The 22,886-nt window shown below is 37.5% G+C and overlaps 1 pseudogene; it reads right to left on the reverse strand.

Moving 5' to 3' along the window:
- Positions 1–21,448: 21,448 nt before the first annotated feature.
- Positions 21,449–22,246, reverse strand: LOC116906190 (annotated as a pseudogene).
- Positions 22,247–22,886: the final 640 nt, after the last annotated feature.

Consider the following 22,886-nt stretch of genomic DNA (forward strand, 5'->3'; position numbering starts at 1 on the left):
AAGCTAGAACCCTGCCCTGAGCAGATTCCTGAGAAGGGCTTGACCTTTTCAAAGAACTTGTCCCCGGAAGACTGTTGCCTCATTGTCTAAGTCTTGCAGTTTAATGATTCACCTTATGTCCTTGGGCACTTCCCAGTACTCCCCCACCCTAAGCTTCAGTTCCTGCTTCAATTCCTGCTTCAGAGCTTTAAATGGGGTACATTCCTCTCAATAAACGAGACCTTGACAACAGAACCTTGCTTGGTCTCCTTCTTTTCTCCCCCCCTTGACCCTCAGGTAGCGCCTCTTCGGGACCCTGAATAACTGGACCTGCTGGTCGGTCAGCTAACCAGGTAAATATGGACAGCTTTGCATCTCTTTAAGCCTAGAGTTTTTCAAAACCTTTCTACACGGGTAAATGCTCTGTCAGCTACAGGGATTTGAATGACAGGTCAGATTTCTGAAATCAGAGCAAGGGGAAGCTAGCTATTTCCCCTAGACAGTGTTAGTATCACACGGTAAAAATCAATCTGGGTAGTGCTGTCTTTCATCATGTATAAAACTGAAGCATCCAAAATAAGAATGTGTAAAGGTATTATTTATGCCATTAATATTCCTCTTGTACGTGAAATCTTTTTTTGAGAGAGATTAATTTCCTCACAGGATCAAGAGATAGCTTTTAGTTTATGTCTTAACTAAAAGTAGAGGCTCAGAAATAGACTGCTGTTCTATCAGCACACACACTGAAGTAATTTCCCATAAACAACATCAAATTTATTTGAATGGAAGCATCAAATAGGCAGCCACACGATGATGGTCATATCAAGTGATAAATAAGGCAGTGTCAAAAGAAAACTATCCTTAACCTCAAAGAATTTAAGCTAATTGCCACCCTAAGAGATGCCTGCCTTCAACTAAGACTATCTTCACTTCAGCTTCAACTTGGTTTTCTTGATAAAGCATATAATTATAAGATTGTGTGCAATGTGCATTCTAATTGTAAATTGTGTTCCTTTAGCTCACTGAGAATCTAAAGCTTGCTCTAGAAATACCTCCCCATTCCACTTTGAAGCTCAACGTGTTTATTTAAAATTGCCTTTCAAGGACATTTGACTGATGGGCTGCCCCTCTAACCCTGTGACAGAGAAGAAAGAGCAGAAACATGGAAAGAATAAAAAACATCATGTTATTGAGAACGGCTAGAAGGTAAATAATTTCTAATAGATGCTACTATTGTTTAATCCTTGATAGAAAATATCTGCTCTGGGAAATGGGTCAGGTGTTCAATCATGAGAAGCTCATCCATGGAGAGACGGTTCAATCAGGCACTCCAGCTAGCTGTCTTAACTTCCCTTGACAGATTCTGCTGGCTGTTGTGAATGTCCAATTTGATGATATTACCTTTCTTGTTATTTGTCCTTTTTATTTGAACCCTAACCCAGGGAGCTGCTGTGCTCTACCCAGAACACTTTCTAGAAGGAACTCCAGCTGATTATCTCAATAGGGTTTCCTCATTCAATTTCTGTTGGATGTTCTGCTATCTATCATTTATCCACTTGCTAATTGTTACATACTCTTTTACTATGGCTTGCTATGTACTCAGCATCTTTTTCATTCAAAACCATATGTGTGGTCATCATAGATCATTCTATGGGACAGTGAAAAATACCATCTCCCCTATCTAAATTAAATTATGTAGTATTTTAAAATTTTGTAATTGGTTTATTTAATTTAACAAAATGTCTCCAAGATTTTTATAATTTACTTCCTTTTGCAGGTTGAGTAATATTTCATTAGTTGCTTTTCCTACACTTGGCTTAACCATTTATAAAGAGCTGAATGGCTTCTACCTTGACTCTTGTGAATAGTATTAATTTAAACATGTATGTACAAAGATCTCTCTAAAACTCTGATTTCAATTAATTAGGATACCTCCTCAGAAAGTAGAATTACTGAGATATTGCTAGAATTTCTGAAATCTAAATTTAATTTAATCTTTTTAGTAGCCACCAAACTGTTTAGGTTGGAGGTTAAACCAATCTTAAATACAAATGCTACACAAGAATCCAAACATATTTAAATTCTGGTCTGCAGCTGTGATTTTCCAAAGGTTTCTTCTTTATTATGGCAGTCATCCAAATGGATGTGAGGTAGAATCTCATTATGGTTTTTGACATTCATTCCTTTAATTAGTGATTTTTGTGAATCTCTGTACGTGCCTACTGCCCATTTGTCTACCTGCTTTGGAGAAATACCTAGTTCAGGTCTTTGCTTATTTTTGAATTACTATTTTATGCATTGCTAAATTCCAAGAGCTCTTTATGTATTCTGAATACCCCCACTTTTAAAGTTCTGCTTTTCCAATTTTAAAGGATTTTCCCTCTTTCTGTAATATCTACTCCATAATTTTTATACATATACTATATTTCCACATGGTTTTAATGGCCATGGCTTTTTTTTTTAAATGTCTTTGCTTTAGAAGTTAGGATACTTAAAAGTATTAGTAAATGTATACCTCAGGGTTTGTTTTTGTCCCCTGACTCTCAAGGTAGTTTATAAACTATAGGAAAAGAGACCTAGCACAATCTGCACTTCAAATCCATTTTCTCTTCTTAACCTACAGTCATACTGCATTCGCCTGCCTCCTTCGTAGCTAGATGCGGTCATGTAAGCAAGATCTAACTGAGGAGATATGGTTGGAGGGGGGGTGTTCCCTTTATAGACCTGGTTTACTCAATGCCTAACTTCTCATATTATTTCCCTTCCTAACTCAATTCAACAATCTTGTATGTTATAAGTTAAAGATGACAGGCTAAAAAATGGACAAGGAAAAAGTTTACTAAGTGTAAGTAATCTACCAATTTGAAGACCTCCTTCAGAGTCTTTGGAGATAAGAAATGAATGAGAGTTTAAGCCGTTATATCTGTGGAGTCAATAGCAAAGCATATAAACTATTGTAGTTTTTATATCTACCCTAAGAGAAATTGTGTTGAGTGTAATACTTTGAACTATAGCAATAAAGAGATTAACTTTAATAGACTATATAAAAAAGAAACTGGAGGCAGTGGGAGTTGAGTTCTTAGCACTCACATCAGTTGGCACACAAAGCCTGTAATACCAGCTTCAGGAGTTCCAATGACTCTGACCTTTTTAGGTACTATACTCATGTGCACATAACAACAACAACAACACATACACACAATTTAAAAATAAAATAGAACTTAAAAAATAATCTAAATAGAATTCAAAACTGCCACTCTTTAAACCTTGCTTATTGTTTTGTTTCTATCACATATTACAACTAAAATGCAAAATTTGATAAGATATTCTATAAAGGACTAATGAAACATCTATTCATCACGACTGTGCTCCAAGGAAAATGAGGGAAAAGCTATTTAGCTATTAATCTTAATTGGATCTTGGTTATGAAAAGTAGATGTTTTGGAAGACACTGAACAAACACAGAAAAGCAAGAAGATGCTTCTGAGAAGTCAAAATGTCTCCTCATATATTCTGCAAAACAATAAAATGTATTTACCTTTCTTCTACTTAAAATAATAATAGAAACAAGATTTTTAAAGTCTACTGGGTGTGGAAAAAAATCCCTATGACCAGAACATTTTAGTGTCAGTACTCTACATCCATGAATGCTTTCAACATTTAGATAGGTCTTTTCTTTATTTGATGATTATATTATACTGAGACTAATGAACTCTTTGCCAAGTAAAACATTTAGTACTTGTACTTTGATTTGTTACACAATCAGAATATAAATATGCCTATTTCTGCATTGCATATCTATACATACAACCCAATATTTTTACAAACTTTCATCTATATAAATTTAGTAAGATATTGCAGCTCGTGAATGTTTTTTACTGTAATTGTATTCTCTAGTACAGGAGTTAAACTTCAATTTATTTTTATGTTTGAATGGGGAAAATTTAGCTTCATTCTCTTTGTCCAAATAATTGACCAGAATGTTAAGCTGGAGGCACTGAATGAAGAGTGCTTGTTGCAGGGCTAGGATCCACTAGGCAGGCTGACATTAATTAAAAACATTTGGGAAAAAATAATCTGAGCAGCAACTTTTCCACCTAACTGCTGTTGTACTTGGCTATATTCCCTCTACTTTGTCCTTTAGAACATCATGAGAAATCTTGTTTAATTGCTTGCTGGAACCCAGATACGTCATGCTCAATACATTTCTCTGACCGTCTGTTTAGTAACCCTATTAAGGAGAGGGAAGAGCTGTATCTGTCATGATTTGCTGTAAAAGCACAGATGCTGATTCCTCTTTATCACTTTATTTTAAGTGCTCAGAATGTGTGTGTAAGTGATGTTTCCTAGAATCCTGCTGAAATAAATTCTACTCCATTGGATTCTAATTTGCCCGATATGCTGTTTTATCATTGGAGAAGCTCATTTGCTAGCTAAAAAAACGTAATCTAGGAGACTTAAAGAATGATTTAATGTAACTTCTTGAAGAACATGAATATACTTAAGATAAAATTTTTAGAATTATGCCAAAGCAAAGCAAAGTCACAAGTTTCTGAAAGGAAGTTATGCACTTAAAATTTCATTTTAAAATAAAAGGAATGAATAATAGTTAAGGGAAAAAGTAATAAAGAATCATATATATATATGTATATATAAATAAAACATTCTTATATGAAACAAAAATGATACCCAAATATAAAAGCAAAACAGAGATAGTTTGTGGTCCTCTGTCATTTTCAATATGGGAAATTTGGTATAGTCACCACTACACAGCATTAATAAAGATAGTACTTCTAAAAAATAGCCATAAAAATATACTTCACAATCCATGCCTGACAATCCGTATGTGTGTAATGATACTAGGAATGGGATGTTAGAGTCAGATGATGATCAATGGACACTGTAATTTATGCAGTCATCCATCAGAGGTCTGCTGGAATCAACTGTAGCTGCTCTGAGCCTACATCTACTATTTAGAGTGTTGTGCTTTCAAAACCATTTATTAATTATTTTATTTAAAATGCTAATTGCTATTATCACATCTATGGTGTGCCTAAATTGAAGTTAATACGGATTTTAAAATTTCAAGGTTATGTAGTCAATAAGGGATGGAAATAGCATATAAATTAGATACTATTAATTTAGAGTTAAGTTCTATATTACTACCATTACATTTATTTTGGTGTTGGTTGTTGTTGGATGGACTTGTAGGCTGTGCTACGTAGACTAGTCTTTAATCTATAGTCATTTTACTTCAGCCTCTTGAATGCTTGGTAGGTGGCATTCACTACACATCCAGCTTTGTAGTTAGTTTTATAATTTATTCTTGATAAACACGTACCATTCACAAACTGGTATGATTCACTGTGCAAGTTCAGTGCATCAGCCCAACCCTATCCCCATTTAACATCCTCTTTCCATCTTTCGGCAACCACTATTCTGTAGTCATGTCAACATAATTTAATTTTCATGTCAGAGAAAACAGTCAGACATTCTAAGGATTGTTTTACCTTATATTATACATTGAATGTAAATCCATTTACCTGTGAACGACAGAATGGGTAGTTTGTGTCAATGAGCTTTTTTAAAAAATGTATTATTCACTGTTTGTTATTAAAATACAAAAGCACTTCTGATTGTTTGTGTTAGTTTTGCATGCTGCTAATTTACTAAGCCTGTTTATTATTTCTAGTACTTTTTATGAAGAGGAAATATTTCATTTTTTCCTATTTTCAAAGTTGTCATCAATGAACAGGGATAATTTGATTTCCTTTTTATACTTTGTATATCTTTAATTTCTTTCTCTTGCCCAATTGCTGTGGCCAACTTTCATTATATTCAGCAAGATTGGTGAAGTAAAAATCCTGTGTGTTCCAGATCTCAGATTTTCTACATTCTGCACCATCTGACTGTGGATTTATAAATTATAACAATTATAATATAATATAAAGGTATAGAAGCATGATCCTCTATACCTAATTTATTCATGGATTTTATTGTGAAATAGTATTGAATTTCAACTTTTTTACACAATGCAATAATCATATTTTTATCATTTGTTATGTTGACATGATATATGACAATGCATGATGTTTGTTTATATAAAACCATCCTTGTTAATTTAATTAATCTTTAATTAATTCAAACTTGATAATGATAATTGATCTTTTGAAAGTCCTGTTGGATTGCTAGTGTTTGTGTTGAAAAATTTTGTTTTATGCTCATGACGAATTCTGATCTGCTTGTCTTCCTTTCTTCTTTTCTGTTTCTTCTTCTTCTTCTTCTTCTTCTTCTTCTTCTTCTTCTTCTTCTTCTTCTTCTTCTTCTTCCTCTTCTTCTTTTGGTGGACAAGGGTCATTACCTTCTTTTAGCTTAGAGTAATGCTTATGTCAAGGATTAAATTAGAAGCAAGTCCCTTCTTTTCAATTTATTAGAGTAAGTTGAGAATTTATATAGTTTTTGAAAGGTCTAATAAAATTCATCAGTGAAACCATCTGGTCCTGGACTTTTCTTTGAATGGAGATATTTTTTCCTTTTTTCTTAAGCCACTAACCCAGACTCATTACTTTTTATTGATTTATTAAGGCTTATAATATCCTCATGTCTATATATATATATATATATATATATATATATATATATATATGTCAGAAGTTAGTCCATTTCTCTAGGTTTTCTAAATGATACTTTGTATTTTTGTGAGGTGGTCACAATGTCTGTGACTTGCAATATTATTTTCTATGTTAATTTATAGCTTTTGCCATTATAGTCAGAAGAGACACAGAGTATGGATTCATTTTTTCAATTTGCTATGGTTTTAAAGTAGTCTAGTAAGTGGTATTTCTAGAGAATGTTTTGTAACTTGAAATGTTCTGGAAATATTGAAGCCATTCTGCCTGATATTTTCTCTCTCTGCTATTTCTTTGTTGGCTACTTCTCCCCTGGTCATCTCTCCATTGTTAAAAGTAGGGTATTGAAGTTTGCTGGGGTAGTAGCTTATTTGGAAGAGTCTTTGCACACATGCAGAAAGCCCTGGATTTGATCTCTTGCACTGCATAAAGAAGGTCTGGCAGTACTCATCCCTAAATCAGGAACCCAGGAGGTAGAGACTATAGTATCAGAAGTTCAATCATTCTCAGCTACAAAATGAATAGTGTGGGTTACATAAGACTCTGTCTTAACAACAAAATAAAAGATTCCAGGTACCCACTTAACAGATAAGGCTAGAGTATGAGCAATGTAAGTACCCCAAAACAATAAAAGTAAAGCATATTTAATTCTTCACCCTCTACCTTATTACTGCTCTTAAATATAAAAGGAATGTTGAAATAAAATTTGAGCTTTTTTCTTTTACTCGAAACTGTTGTCCTTTTTAGTAAAGAGATAGTATTTAATTTATAAAATTAAAAACTCACACACAAAATACATATATTTACAATTTTAATATATCTTTGTTTTATTGTCATTTAATACTTATTTTGTAACTGTATTTATCTCTTCTTAAATTTTTTAGATATAGGTATAGCTACTCCTATGTATGAATATTTTATAATGAAAGCCGTTATTTTATGCAGTTAAATTACAGTAACAAAAATGATAATAGAATATCCTCCTTCCTCTACATCACTTTTGGTTTCCATTTATGTGACATTTTGTTTCTATCCTCTCCTTTTCAGTTTCTGTCTGCACCTTTGTTCCTTTATTGGCGATGTTAGTTCCCATAGGCAATTTATTGATGAGGCTTTAAAATCAATCTTGCCTTTGAGTCTGGATCTCTTAACTAGAGAATCGTAGGGAGCAGAAACCCCAAGTGAGTAAAGTTCTGGGTGAATGGGTTCTGTTCAATGACTTTATGAATCGAGGTTTTACTCTTTTATATTTGCGTTTCATATGTTGGCTTTTCTAGAAAAATGTAGACCTTCACATATTTTCATGGTAGAAATTGCTGTAGTTTTTCCTTATCTTGGAAAAACTATCCTTTCCTTTCCCTTTCATTTCTGAAAAACAGAATTGCAAAGTATTGTGCTCTTAGTTGTCAGTTGCCTGCTTTTCAAACTTGAAATATGTCACTCCATACCCTCCTAGCCTGTAAGGTCTCTACTGAGAAATCTGCGTTATTCTTGACTATGAGATGACTTACTTTTGGTGCTTTGAGAGCTGGCTCAATGTTATTCTTTGCTGAGGCATTTTGCTGAGTTTTGTTTTCTCTTGCTGTGATTGTTATTGTTAAGGTCTTTATTTTTACTATTTCTGTTTGGTTGTTCTTTCAGTCATCACTTTGCTCATAGTGAACTTTTTCTATTTTGCTGGATTATCATTGATCTCTCCAATTTCGCCCAGTATCTTTATTGATATTCTTTTAAATCTTTAGCAGACATCTTCTCATTATTCTTTCCTTTGGTATCTGTTGCTAGGGAGTTATTGTGTTCCTATACGTTACTAAAATATGTTACATTTCTTTTTTTATTTCTTGTGATACTATGATGAGATTTGGGTGTTTTTTTTTTTGTTCATAGTTTTTTAATGTAGTTTTCACAGTAAATGGTTCTTTCTTGGGGACATTTCTCAGGGTGTCATTTTAATAAACTATTGTCTTAGTGTTTCCATTGCTGTGAAGAGACACCATGACCAAGGCAACACTTACAAAAGACACATTTAATTGGGGCTGGCTTACAGTTCAGAGGTTCATTTCATCATAATCAAGGTGGCAAGCACCCAGGAGGAGCCAAAAGTTCTATATCTTGATCCAAAGGCAGACAGGAGAAGACAGTCTCCCATGTGGCTAGGAAGAGGATGTCACTAGTCCTACAGTGACATACTTCCTTAAAGTACAGTTACTCCAATAAGGCCACACTTCCTAATAGTGCTAATACTGCACCAAAAATATTCAAATCATCACATTCTACTCCCTGGCTCCCATAGACTTACTCAAAGTCTATTGGGGCCAAACCTAGTCACAGCATAATGGAAATACAGTCAGTTCAACCTCCAATGTCCCATACTCAACAGTGTCAACAATGTTAAAAGTCAAAAGTTCAAAGTCTCTTCTGAGATTCATCCAATCCCTTAACTGTAATCCCCTATAAAATCAGAACCAAAAGGCAGATCACATAACTCCAACATCACAGGACATACATTACCATTCCAAGACATCATATGTAAGTGAGGAAATACTGAAACAAAGCAAGCCAAAAAGCCATCTTGGGAAACTCCAAATTCTGTATCTCTGTGTCTAATGTCATAGCACTGATCAGATCTCCAAATCTTTTCTGCTTCGATAACTGCAACCACTTCTTTCTCTTGTACTGGTTCTATTCCATGTTAGCAGGGTTTCTCAGCAGGTATCCCACAGTTTTAGCATCTCTAACATCTGGGACATCCAAGGTAACTTCAACATTACAGCTTCTTGTTCCAATATCTGAGATCCACACATGATCTTCTGGGCTCCTCCCAAGGGCTTGGGTGACATCCTCAGCTCTGCCCTCTGTAGCAATCTAGGCTCTGATTGACTCCACTCCACTGTCTCTGCTGTTTTTGGTGATAATACCATAGTATTGACATCTATAATTCACCAGAATCTTTGGCTGCAACTAGGTCTCTCATAGGCTCTCTTTATAGTGCCAAGCCTCAATTTCTCTTCATGACCCTTTTAGTCCTGGGTCATCAACTGCAGCTGAGGCTGCACCTTCACCAATGCCCTTCCCTGGCCTCTCATAGTGTCAAGCCTCAGCTGTTCACCATGACCCATTTATACCTTCCAAACCAGTACCCCCTTGGTGACTCTTATACATTATTAAGTCTAGCTGTTCCACAAGGTATAACTTTGGTTGTTTCTGGAATATAGCTTCTTTGTCTTCTCAGAAAACACTTCTCAGATGATTTTACTTCAGTGATGCTTGTCGTTTCTTAATCACTGGTAATTTTTTAGCTCTAGCTAACAAGCATCAAGTGTTCCAGTTGTCTCTTTCTACTTTTGGTTCTATAGCCAGACCCACATGGCTGAAGCTGCTGAGTTCTCCTGCTTATTGGAGCCAGAACATGGCCCCCTTATTCTGTTACATTAACACCAGCTTTCTGTCTCCAACTCCTTCACTGCCTAAGCTTGTGTGTCATGGAACTTTCTCTGTAAACTGACAAGGAACTAAGTGTCTGATGTTCTTTTGAGTCTCCTGAGCTCTGCAGTTAAAGATGTATAACATCACACCTGGACCTAAGCTTTTGTCTACTTGTAACTTTCTCTTTACCAGGCTGGCCTTGAACTCAGAGATCTGCTTTCCTCTGTTTCCTGGCATTAAAGATGTTTGCCACCATGTCTGGGCCTAAGTTTTTCATGACCATAATTCCTCAAGATCCAGAAAACAAGCCCATGTCTTCCAGCCTCAAGGTCTAGATCATAGTTGTACTCTCCATTTCAGATCAAAAGTCCAAATAAAAACAATAACAATAACTGCAAAAGCATAAAAAACAGGTTAAGCAGGATGGGATCTTGCCTTGAGGATACCACCCTCTTAACCTGTTTATCTCTTTGACCATAATATTCATCTCTATTCTACTTCCGTGTACTCCTTTGATAATTGAAACATTCATTCTGTACTTTGTCTTTCTAAGCTTGCTATGCTTGATCAAACTGTTCTTCATAAGGTTAAACCAGAGAAAAAAAAGTCTCTGCTGGGCTTTTTTGAGACTTCTTTTGTCAATCCAATCAATACAAATCTCTTTACTTTAGCCTCAGGTAGACTTTTCAGACACAAGCAAAAAGCAGGCACCTTCTTCACCAAAATACCACAAAAACAGTTTCTAGGTCACATACTGAAATTCTTCTCTACTGAAACCTTTAAGGCCAGGTCTGCATAGTTCAAACCACACTCAGAACCAATGTCTTCCATGTTGCTAGTAGAATGGCCCATTAAGCCCCACTTAAAGAATTCCACTGCTTTCCAAAGTCCCCAAATCCACATTCTTTCAAACAAAAGCATGATCAGGCCTGTCATAGCAATATCCCACTCCTGGTACCAACTTCTGTCTTAATTTGGGTTTTACTGCTGTTAGGAGACACCATGACCAAGGCAACTCCTACAAAGGACAACATTTAATTGGGGTTGGTTTATTGGTTCTGAGGTTCAGATCATCATCATCATGGTAGGAAGTATGGCAACATCCATTTAGGCATGGTGCTGGAAGAGCTGAGAGTTCTATATCTTGTTCTGAAGGTAAACCAGAGGAGACTGTCTCCTGTCAATGTCTAGTGTGTTGGGGGCCCTGGGTATGGTCACAAACCACCAGGACACAGGGGTTACAGAGCAAAGACAGAAGCAACAGCATGCAGTTATTAATCCTTATATAGATATGAATATTCATTACTTCAATTTCCATTTTAGCAAGATACCATAAGATCATTGTTCCCACGATACCAGGAATAACTGAGGCAAGACTAAACAAAGAAATTCGACTAAACAAAGGTTTCTTCTCAAAATATTCACATAACAAATCACCCCTCTTCTTATTATGAAAATATACTCGCCATTACCAAGAGATCATGAGAACTGCTTCCACAGAAACAGGACACAGCAGAACATAGTTTAAGGCCAAGTGAGAAAAACATTTTCTTCTCAAGGGTGGCATTCCAGCCCCTACTTGCACCTGTCACCAGTCCTTACTTGACCCTGCCTGGGAGCTGCATCTCTATGTCTTAACAGTCTCCCACATGAATAGAAGGAGGGTCTCAATGTCCACCTCTACAGTGATACACTTCATCCAACAAGGCCACACCTCCTTAAGGGTGTCACACCCTGGACCAAGCATATTCAAACCACAACTATATTGGGTTTGTTTCTAGTTAACCAATTAAGTATTGAGTATAGTCTCCCTGTAGCTTCTTTAGTATGTTTTGGTGAGTGTAATTGGTTATAGGAAACCTCTGTCTCAAAGGGCTCTGTGGAGTATGGGTTTCTAGTGGCCTAGTTGGATCTGTTGTGTACAGGAACAGGATACCCATTCTGTGGCTACTCTAGCAACAGAAATGGTGACACTTGAAATGTGGGCTAGGTTAGATGTTTCAGGCCTGGAAATGGCTCAGGTTATTGGAGGCCATCCTGGATAGCAGGGAGACATGAAGTTTGGAACCACCCCTGACAAAACAGTGGTCAAGGCTCAGACTAATAGTGACTCAGCTGACTACATGACTGGCTGACAGTGCAGATGTACTGTCTCTCTACCCCCACAGAAACTGGGTCTCATGTTGTTGTTTGTTGTTATTCTGTTTCTCATCAGTACAGGTTGAAACAAGCATTGAGAATCACTATCCAGCTCTATTGCTCTCTCAACCATAAAGTTTTAATTCTGAGTCACCTCACTTTACCTTTTTTTCTCATCTTAGCAACTAAACTTAAACTTGGGAAACTTTACTTACTATAAACATTTAGATTGACTGAGGGCAATCTGGGTGACAATTTCCTGGAAATAAATATGTCTTATTTACTTCCCATAGGCATAAGTTTTGCAGCCTATTTTAACAAAGGTTCAACCTCTCCTTTTTCCCACCAGAGGCAGTAGAAGAGAAAAGTTATTAGGATATGGTGGAAGTGGACCTGCTAGCAATAGTTTTTGGAAGGCCTGCTTAATCTTCTTTGTCAGCAGTTCAGTTCCATAGCAAACACCAAATAGTAAGCAGCTTCAATCCAGTCCTCTTGGCAGGCAAACACCACACATGAACCAATAGCTGTAGCTCAATCCTGAAGAAAGTGCAAGCTTTGCTACCTGGCCCAAAGCAACACTACAGAATCATCAAGAAACCACAGGAACTTCATGACAAGTTCTTTGGTGAGTTTCTTTTAATGGTGGCATTACCAGAAGTGGAGCTCAACAGTGCTATGTAAAACAAACCACTACATGCCTGTTGTTAGCAAAGAAGAGCAAGACAGAGGGAGTAAATCAAACAAATGTTCCTTTCACACTGTCTGCGGGTCATATTTATTATGTTCACATTATATTCATTATGTGTCTGCTATATCAAACATCCTTTCACCCGTGTCTGTCTCAGGTAAACATTCTTTCATGTGTCGCTTCAGCAAGACATTCTCCTGTGTGCCCTAGCAAATCATTAATTGATACAACTGACTTTCCAAATAAACCAGAAGTTTCCCCTTCAACTTTCCTTCGAAAAGACATGAATGCATTGTCAGCACTTAGTGAAACAGGAAGAAGCTACATCTCATAGCTGTTGGAACAGCAACATCTGAGCAGCAAAAACTTCTCTTCCTTAAAAATTAAAAAAAAAAAGCCAGACAAAACAAAAATGAACAAAGATATCTTTATTTACTAAAGTACATATTACAGTAATTGTACTTGAGATAGAAATGTTTGACCAATATGTACTGTTCAATGAAAAATACCCATTAAGTCCATTATGTATTAATTTCATGTAATTTGGTCAAATATTCCTTAAATGTTTTTTAGGCTAACTTGATCTTGATATGCTCTGAGTAAAAAAAAATCAGCAATTTAATAATACATTATTAGAGAAACAAAAAAGGAAAATATAATGATACAATTTATTTGGTTTAGTGGCTTTTGTTTCTGCATTGTTTTATTCTTAAATGTAACAGATCACAGGGTATATAAGAAAATGTATTTTGACTTATTTCACTACATTTCAGACTGAGTCAAGAAAGCTTAAGGTCTGACTTTTCCCCCTTTGCCCACGTATGTAGGGTGCATTTGTTGTGAATAAACATGTGTGATACAAGTGAATATGAGGCCTGAGGCAGGTGACAAGAATCACTCTACTTGATTACTTTTCTACTTTGTTCATTGTGGCAGGGTCTCTCAATCAAACCCAGAACTGTCAGGTATGATGAGTCTTGCCAGCTAACTTTACTCTAGGGATCCTGTATCTCTGCCTCCTGAGACTGGAATTTCAGGCTGGCTGTATGCTCATGACATCCATGTGGGTTTCTGGGGAATCTCAACTTTCATCTTCACACTTGTTTATCTATTGCTTAACCACTGAACAATCTTTCCAACTGCTTGAGATTTTAAATGTTATGATTGTTTTAGTACAGAGGGGATTTAACAATAGTTCTAGGAGCTCAAAGAGGAGGCTAGGACAGAGTACAGTTCTTTGATGCTCCTAGAATGAATAGATAATTAGAAATTGACTATCAGATAGGACCACAGGATATATAACTCAGGGCTACAACACAAATTAGTATACACATGGACTAGAGTTCAAACACTCATAAAGGAAAAACAAACAAACAAACAAGCAAACAAACAACTACAGATAGACTGCAGCAGAGAACCACACTGTAAAAATCCAAACAGCATTCCTTGAAGGAGCTACAAAGGGATAAAGAAGGCTACAAAGGTACAGTTGCCAGGGTTAGGTCCTCCATGGCTTTCCAACATAAATTAGTTTGTTACAAAGTTCTTCAGAAAAATGACTCCACCTCATAAAAGCTCATTCCAAGACAACTAAAAATACACTGGGATTTGCCAGTCACTTCTTGGGTGTGAACTAGTGATTCACCCCAAGTGGGTTTATGTTCCTACTGAGTACAAAGTTTGGGTGTTAATAGAGGATCAGAGTCTTTCTCCAGACCTGGACTGCGTTGTTCATTGGCCATGTGATTTGTCTCTTCTCACCAGAATCACAGCCCAGCCTGCTTCCCACATGTGGGTCAAGAAATGCTGAGAGTATAAACTTTGGAAGTCGCTGTCCACCTAGATCTCCAGTCTTTGCCAGAATTTAAATATGCTGAGTATAATGTTAAGAAGGATGCAGAAAGTGAGGGGAAAAGAACTTTCCAAACTAGGAACAGATGAACTCTGTGCACACATTAAAAAGAGTTTGCAAGAAGGTAAAAGTTTTATGAATCATCTACTTTTACCCAAGTTATATGACTAAGCCACTGATAGTTAATAACAGAGTTGAACAAGTATTTCTTAAAATCAAGCAAAAATATATCAGTGGTCTGTGCTTGATATAGTGGAGCAGTTTTTATTTTTATGGTGCCCATTGATGAACAAGTTAGTTATTAGAGAATATCTGAAAATTAGATGACAACTAATTAGTATTTCCAAACTTGATATTGACCTAAATGTGAATGAAGAGGATGAAAAAATGGAATCTTGAGCATCTTACAAGCATATACTCTATCTAATCTGTTATTTCTCCTCTATCAGAGGGAAGGAAAACACTGTAAGGAAGTATACATGAAGATAGGCTGGGTGGTTTTTCATCAACATTTAGAAGGTAGATACATGGCTGTGCCTCAAGGGCAAGGAACCTAGAGAGGCTAGACAAACAATGGGCTTTCACCTAGATGCTGTTAAACTTGATTTAGCAGGATTATATTTGGCTTAGGATTATTGAAAAATATTGCACTGGATAGTTCTGAAAATGAAAGACAAATTAAATCATCTGGTCTTTAAGCCATGCAAACTGTAAAACAACTTGCTTGCTTTCTTCTTTCCATCATTCCTTTCATTGCTAGATTATATTTTGAATATTCTATTAAAGGGGATGGAGGAGGAAGAACAGGTCAAGTTCCTTAATCTCCCTCTATCTATCAATAGTTTTGAACAGCAAATATAGTGCATTGACAGCCAGTGATAAAATGAACTTTTATAGAAATGAAAACACACAAACACACACACACACACACACACACACACACACACACTTATGTTCATACACATATATACTGGGTAGTATATTTTCACACTTCCTTTGACTATAACATAGTTCTACTTTTAGAGATAGAGTTATATATAGATGGGACTTAGTGCCTCAGTGGCTAGATTTTAAGGTTTTGTAAAGTATCAAACCATTTAGTACCCTACTCAAATAATAAATCTTTTAAAATAGCCCATCATAACGTGAAAGCTAAGCAAAGAAAGAAAATGAATTCAGGTTACATTTATATTTAATGACCTTGAACCTCACATGCTATGGGATTAAATGCTAAATGTAGCTAGTCTAATTGTTTATTCAAGCTTCTTTTAACAAATCTCCCTTTTCACAGAAAATTAAATAAGTAGCACATCTTCATAGTTTTGGAATGTAGTTTTCAGTTTTCCTTTATTAACTGTAAGGAACAGAATGTGTAGAATTATATAATAAAATTTTATATATATGTTGCTTAAGGTGTCTGTCTTTTATTTTAATTACATTTTCACTTAACCTAGGAAGTTTTTAGCTCATAAATATAAAAAACAAATGAATATTAGTAAGAGTTAAAGAATTGTACATTTAAGTAATAAGAGACATCTGAAAAATGATCAACTTTTCAAGAGATAAATAATGCCATGTACTAAGAGATGAGACGTTGATGAAATATACATGCTGGTTTTGTTGTTAATAGGAAATTTCTGAATTACTTAATAATTAAAGTATTTTGAGTTATACTAGCATTTATGTATCAGCTCATTAAAATGATATGCCTAGAATAATAAAAAGGTAGATGAATGTTAGGGACATAGGTAGGAAAATAAGTTGATGAATGCATAAATAAATACATATATAAATGATAGATTGATAGAATGCAGAGAATATGTTAAAGATACATGCGTACATAAACATTATGTCATCATTAATTATTTCAAAGTAAATAAAACGAACTAGAGATAAATAAAATATGGTAAACAATACTTGATATACCCAAAGAATAGTGGGAATCCAAGAAAATATAATCATTTAAAATTATTTGTATCAAGATGCCTATTTTTGGTAAATTTTGGAGTAAAAGGAGAGAGGGGGGGTAAAGGTATATATAAAATCAAGTTGTGTCAAAAGTGAAGTTTTTGACATCTCCATATTGATCATGTAGTACTTGGCTGAGAAGCTTGACTCTTTCCCTGCACTTCTATCCCTGGACACGGCTTGGATGTGCAGCTTAGTACCTCTGGAAAAAATGATATAAGATTGGCTAGAAGTGGAAATTTTTGTTTCCTGTAGCATGTAGTTCAAAAAACAATCCACACTAAATCAGCTAAGAACCTGCAAAAGTGGTCTCCCCACACCCCCATCGTTCCTGCAGCCAGTTGCTGCCAAGCCACTCTGATCTTCCCAGGCCATCTGCCGCCCTGTGGCTGGCCTGCAGAAAGTCAGCTACCACTAGCTCAGATTACCTTATCCCTGTAAAATGATAACACCAGAGACTAGTAATAAACCAGTCAGATTTAATAATGGTACATCTCCAACCCCAAAAATGCTTTTGCAAAGAACACAAAACTCAATTGATATAAATTCAAGCTGCATACCCAGATTGGGCAAATGTACCCTAGATTACCCTATTTTCCATCTATGAAATCGCTAGTTACTTGTGGCTTCTCCAAACCATGTGGGTCAACTTCGTCTTCTCCTTTCTGGTTCCATCTTGTCTCTCTCATCTTCTATCTCATGTGACCTCTTCTTCCTCTTTCCCCTTTCTAGAACTTTCAGCTCCTCCCCTTCCCTCCACTGCCCAATCACAGACTCTAGCCTTATCTGACCAACTAATTTCACCTGAGTACAGGCACCACTTTTGAGGGAGCAGAAAAAACAGAAAGCAATCCACAACAGGTTCCTTTAGAGACTCAGTTGTTTCATATGATGTTTTTCTGGAAACTGTCTCATGGAAGGATGCTTTTGCTGAAGCAGACAAATGGGAAAAAGTTTTGCTAAGAACAGACACGTGATATTTTTCTGGAAGCAGCCTTTAAGAGGTGCACATGGTATTTTGCTGGAGTAGACACTTGAGAAAACACAAGATATTTGGAAAGGATATAAATATAACCCAACAGACAGTGGACAAAGCTGTGTGGTATTGGTATACCTTATTTTTTTTCAAGCCATCATTTGTCATAACTTTATAGAGAGAGATGCACCAAAGAACTTCTGGTGGTGTTGCAGTGGCCCCTGGCCTCTTTCATAGATTAGGGCCAATTGACAGAACTTCATGGTTTCTTCTGGATCAACCTGCTATTGCTGATTTGTGTAAACTGAACTTCTGATATTCTGATATATGAGATTGGACATGCTCCAAAGAACTATTTCTAAACAGGTCCACATCCCCCTATGCTCTATTAACCCTTCCTTTCCACTATCTCTGGTGAGTGGTGAGCTAGAAGGGAGGTTAACACATTTAAGAACCTTGATAAAAGTAGGTTTTGAAAAATCTAATCCCAAAGTGGCTCTGAGACACCACTTAGCTGACCTACCAAATACCAGAGGAACAGCAGCTGACATTATAACTTCTTCTTAACACTAACTTTAATATCATCTGTCATCCCTTTGAACAGTTACTAAAAATACCTTCGGGGAGATTTTTATGGTCAACATTAACAAAATTACAAAAGCAAAACATTATGTCTTGAATGAATTATAGATATTTCATTTTCTAGCAGCCACTAGGTTAATACTGGGCATGGGATGGAGAATAAAAGAAATGAAGCCTTTCTCCTTACAGAACTTACACTGTAATGGAGTTTAAATTTGAATTGATGAATGGTTCCATCAGTGGTTCCATGAGGGTCAAGGAATATGAATCTAACATTTATTCTGGAGTGTAGGATGAAGTCATTATGCAGCAAGGCAGGTCCGGGATAAGGCGAAGCCTATCATTGGATGAGAAGAAAGAGTAGGCGGGGAAAAGTCTGGGAAGGAAGGAGGAGGAGTGAAGGAGGAAGATGGAGACGGAGGAGGAGGAGGATTCCGATCCAGGTGGTTTAGGTCAATTTTATCTTTTCTAGGTGAGAGGTTTTTATCTTTATTAATTGGCAGTGAATTTATTCCATGGATGTATTGTATATTGAGAATTTAACACATAAATCGGATTGTTGGATTACAGTTTGTTGAGTCTTGGTTTTACCGGATAGTGTAGTTGGGAATTTATACTTTAACTACCAGGGGATGGTTGCTGCCAGTGTAGACAGAGTCTGTGGGCAGGGGTCCTGGGTAGGCTAGGTGCTGCTGGACTTCTAGAACCATGATTTTGCTGGGTAGCTGGAACCAGAGAGCTCATGGCTGGCAAAGAGCCACTAGGAGAGATACTAATCTGAGTTAAATTAGCACTAGTTCAAATGCCCTGCCAGAGCCAGAACTAGGAAGAAAGCACACCCACTAGGGTACTTGTGGGAGCCAATTCTATCGCTTTTTTTTTTCTTTATTAACTTGAGTATTTCTTATTTACATTTCGATTGTTATTCCTTTCCCGGTTTCCGGGCCAACATCCCCCTAACCCCCCTCCCCTCTATATGGATGTTCCCCCCCCATCCTCCCCCCATTACCTTCCCTCCTCCCAGTAATCACATTCACTGGGGGTTCAGTCTTACCAGGACCAAGGGCTTCCCCTTCCACTGGTGCTCTTACTCTATCGCTTTTTTTTTTTACTTTTACCACAACACTGAAGTAGCTTTCTCTTTGCCACATCAACAAGGAAAGCTGCCTCTGGACATGCTCAAATGTTCTGAAAATCCTTCCTGTGTTCTTAGTGGCCTTAAAACATGATTAACAGCGATTTATTCACTGATCATGTTGAAGGTTGTTGTCTCATTTTATAAAACCAGATTGAATTTTAGTGACATAGAGTTTTCTATATGGGATGCCTCACATCATCTTGGATAAAACAATTATCAACCTCGTTAAAATATTCAAGGAGTGCTTTTCTTTGTTTTCTTTTAAGCAGCTTGACACAAATTTATTATCTTACAATTCTAGAGGGTACAAGTCCAAAGTGGATTCCACTGAGCTATCACTGTGGGGCTGCAGCTCTTGGCTGGGAAGGACCTGTCTTCGGCCTTCCCGGCTATCCCGGCCACCTGCACCCTGACACACACACCTCTCTTCCAGCTTTCAGTTCTCTGGTCTCTTGTTAGGAGTCAGTTCCTTTTCCAGCATAAGGACCCCAAGATCACAATGGTCTCAATAATCAAAGGTAATCTCCCAGTATCAAAATTTCTCAATTTTGCTCAGCATCATGGCACACACCTTTAGTCTCAACACTTGGGAGGAAGATCTCTTGTGAGTTTCAGGCCAACCAAGGCTACATAGTGAGACCCCATCTCTAAAATTAACAACAACAACAACAACAACAACAACAACAACAACAACAAACCAAAACCAAACCAAACCTCAACATCCATCGCTTCTGCACAATCCCCTTTCCCTTTCTCACATAAAGCATAAGTAATATTCACCTAGTCTGGGGCTCAGATGTGGGTTTCTTCAGGGAAGTTCTGCCCCTCCTGGGTGTTACCAGGGAAGTATATCAGGGAGCATGAAGGAAGAAATCAGCTTTAGATCAGCCAAGTCTGAGGAGCCTGGAGGACACATCGATGTCTCTCTCACCAAACACTTGTGAACAATCACTCAGGCCACATGGCCGGATGTTACTCATCCCAAGACTGCAGGTTTTCACTGCTAACTATCTCCGAAAGCTAGTTCCTCTTTAACCAGTAATACCTTACAAATACCTGGAGGGTTCTTGCCGTAACACACTAAGTCAGATGTCTTTCCACTAATGGCCTTCTTGAAGTCATAGAAACCCTCTGTCCTTACGCTGGCAGTAACAGGTCTAATTGTTAGACAGGTCAGAGGTCTCTGCATCAAACACCCACAGCCAAGCCTGAGCTGAGCCCCACTTCCCAAGTCCTTAGCCCGGACCCACTAACCTAGAGCTCTTGGGGCCTTCTATACAGATAAGGTGGGCACAGAGCAGTACTGGTGAGGTGAGAACTGTTAGGTCCCTGTCTGCCTCCCACACTCTGGATTCCTGCATGGGGATCAGACCAGATATTTCTAAAAGGCACTAGCCCCATGTTCAAGACCTGGGAGCCCAGGAAATGTAGACAATGCCTGAAAGGCCAAGCAAGAAAAGCTTATGCTGGGAAAGGTTATTGAATAGCTCAATAGGCCAGCTCTCTAGTTTGCTGTGAGGTCTCCAGTAAGTCCCTGCCCTTTGCCCCTTGCTGTGTCACATGGTGGCCCAAGTAACCTTGAAGTGCTATCAAGTTCATACTTCACCTAAGAGCTAGGGAAACTACTGCAGGAGGGTGAGGGGTAGAAAAATCAGACTAGGGAGAAGAGGAGAATCCATGTTTAAGAGGATCTCCCAATAGAATTTCAAAGTCTTCCAAATGTCCCAGCTACAAAGGAGCTGCCAGGACAGAGATTTGAGGTCCTAAGAGCCAAAGATCAGCAGAACAGGGACTGAAGAACAGAGTGATAGAGGGAATTTTACACAGGACACCTGATGGACTCTTCCTCTGCCTCCAAGGGTGGGAAACAAAACTAAGGTGGTCTAAGACACCAGAGAGAAGCATGTGAGGAAGTTTCTTGGGAGGAAACATTCAAGGACCTACCAGGTGACGCCAAAAGGAGCTATGGAGAAGCCTTGGCTCTTGGCCATTAGCACAGTCAAGGTCCTGATGCACACTCAAGGCTTTTATTGGGAAAGAGACAATGGCTTTAGAGTGGCCTCCAATATCCTTACTTCTCCCATTTATACTCCCACATCACATCCATCAAACCATCTCCTACTGAATCTGCTTCTTCTCTATGGGTAGGGGTTGGGGTTTCCAGTTCTCCTTCTGCTACTTCCTTAGTCCAGGGAGGGTGGAGGTGTGGGGTCTTTTGATCTCTGGGGCTGATACCCCAAACCTTTCAGTTGCATAGCCAACTGCTCCCTTGTTTCCTGGTATACACCAAGGTTGCCTCGAGCCACCATTTGATCAGCCAACCCAGATAGCCAGTCTAGACTCTGGGGAGAATTGGGCTGTTCAGTCCCCTTGATGTTCCCTTTGCCTCTTCCTCAGGCCCCCAGACTCCAAAGTGCCCCAGCCATTGTCTGTCTTGGCAATAACAACTCCAGAAGTCCCTTCAGGAGAGCTTGGACATTCATTGGAGTCTGACCCAGGCTGCCTTCCTCCTCTGAGTCTGAAACCTGTTGTTTATCAGGTAGCCATTCCAGCCAGCTGTCTCGTATCTTCACATCCTGGTTCAGGAAATAGTTGCCATCTGCATCAACGTGGCCTTCCTCCATCTCTTCCTGCAGGTTGAAGGGTGTGATCCTCACACCCCCCCCTCACTAGAGAGAGTAGCTGCTTCCTGACCTTCGACAAACTCTGAGGCCAGGATATCATATTTGCTGGACCCCTCACCATCATCCTCTTCATCATTGTCTAAAGAGTGTTTGACTTTGAAGTGGCTCCTAGGACCACCTGCTCCAGCCACAGGGTCCACCAGCTTCTTTTTGGGAACACTGATTTCATCATCATCATCATCATCATCATCATCATCATCATCATCATCATCTTCTTCTTCTTCTTCTTCTTCTCCAACACCCTGAAAAATCACTTTCCTCTATGATTAGCAGTAGATTTCCTCTAGCTAGGAACCCAGTGTCAGCGTTTTTCTTTATTTTTACACAAGAAAATAGCTTTCTTATTTTTGTTATATAAGTTTATAGTACATGATTATTGACAAACATACTATGTGTTTTTAAAGGAATTAAGTATAATGTCAATATAAGATATAATTCTCTGGGCATGGTATTGTTAATGTTTTGTTATACTTTCTTCAAGAATTTCTATACACACTCACATGCATATAATTTTATAGAAATTTGACCAAAGCATAAAATAAATACTAGCTACACCCACATTCTTCCTACCTTTCTTCCTTTTCCTTCTTTTTTCCCTTTTTTTTCTTCAAATGTTTAAATATAAATGCCTTCATTTCTATAGCTGTATTTTAAAAATAAAAATTCTAGGTTAACACACATATTAGCATTTTTGATACTTTCAGTTTCTTCCCATGATATTCATAGTTTAAAGTCCACTTCTGTCCTACATGAATTTTCATCCCCCTCAGTGTTAGCAAATCCAAACCAAGTTCAGGCTTTTAACTTTTTAAAGTTATTTATTGA

This window comes from Rattus rattus, chromosome 7 (genome assembly GCF_011064425.1).
Source record: "Rattus rattus isolate New Zealand chromosome 7, Rrattus_CSIRO_v1, whole genome shotgun sequence".
Lineage (NCBI taxonomy): Eukaryota > Metazoa > Chordata > Mammalia > Rodentia > Muridae > Rattus > Rattus rattus.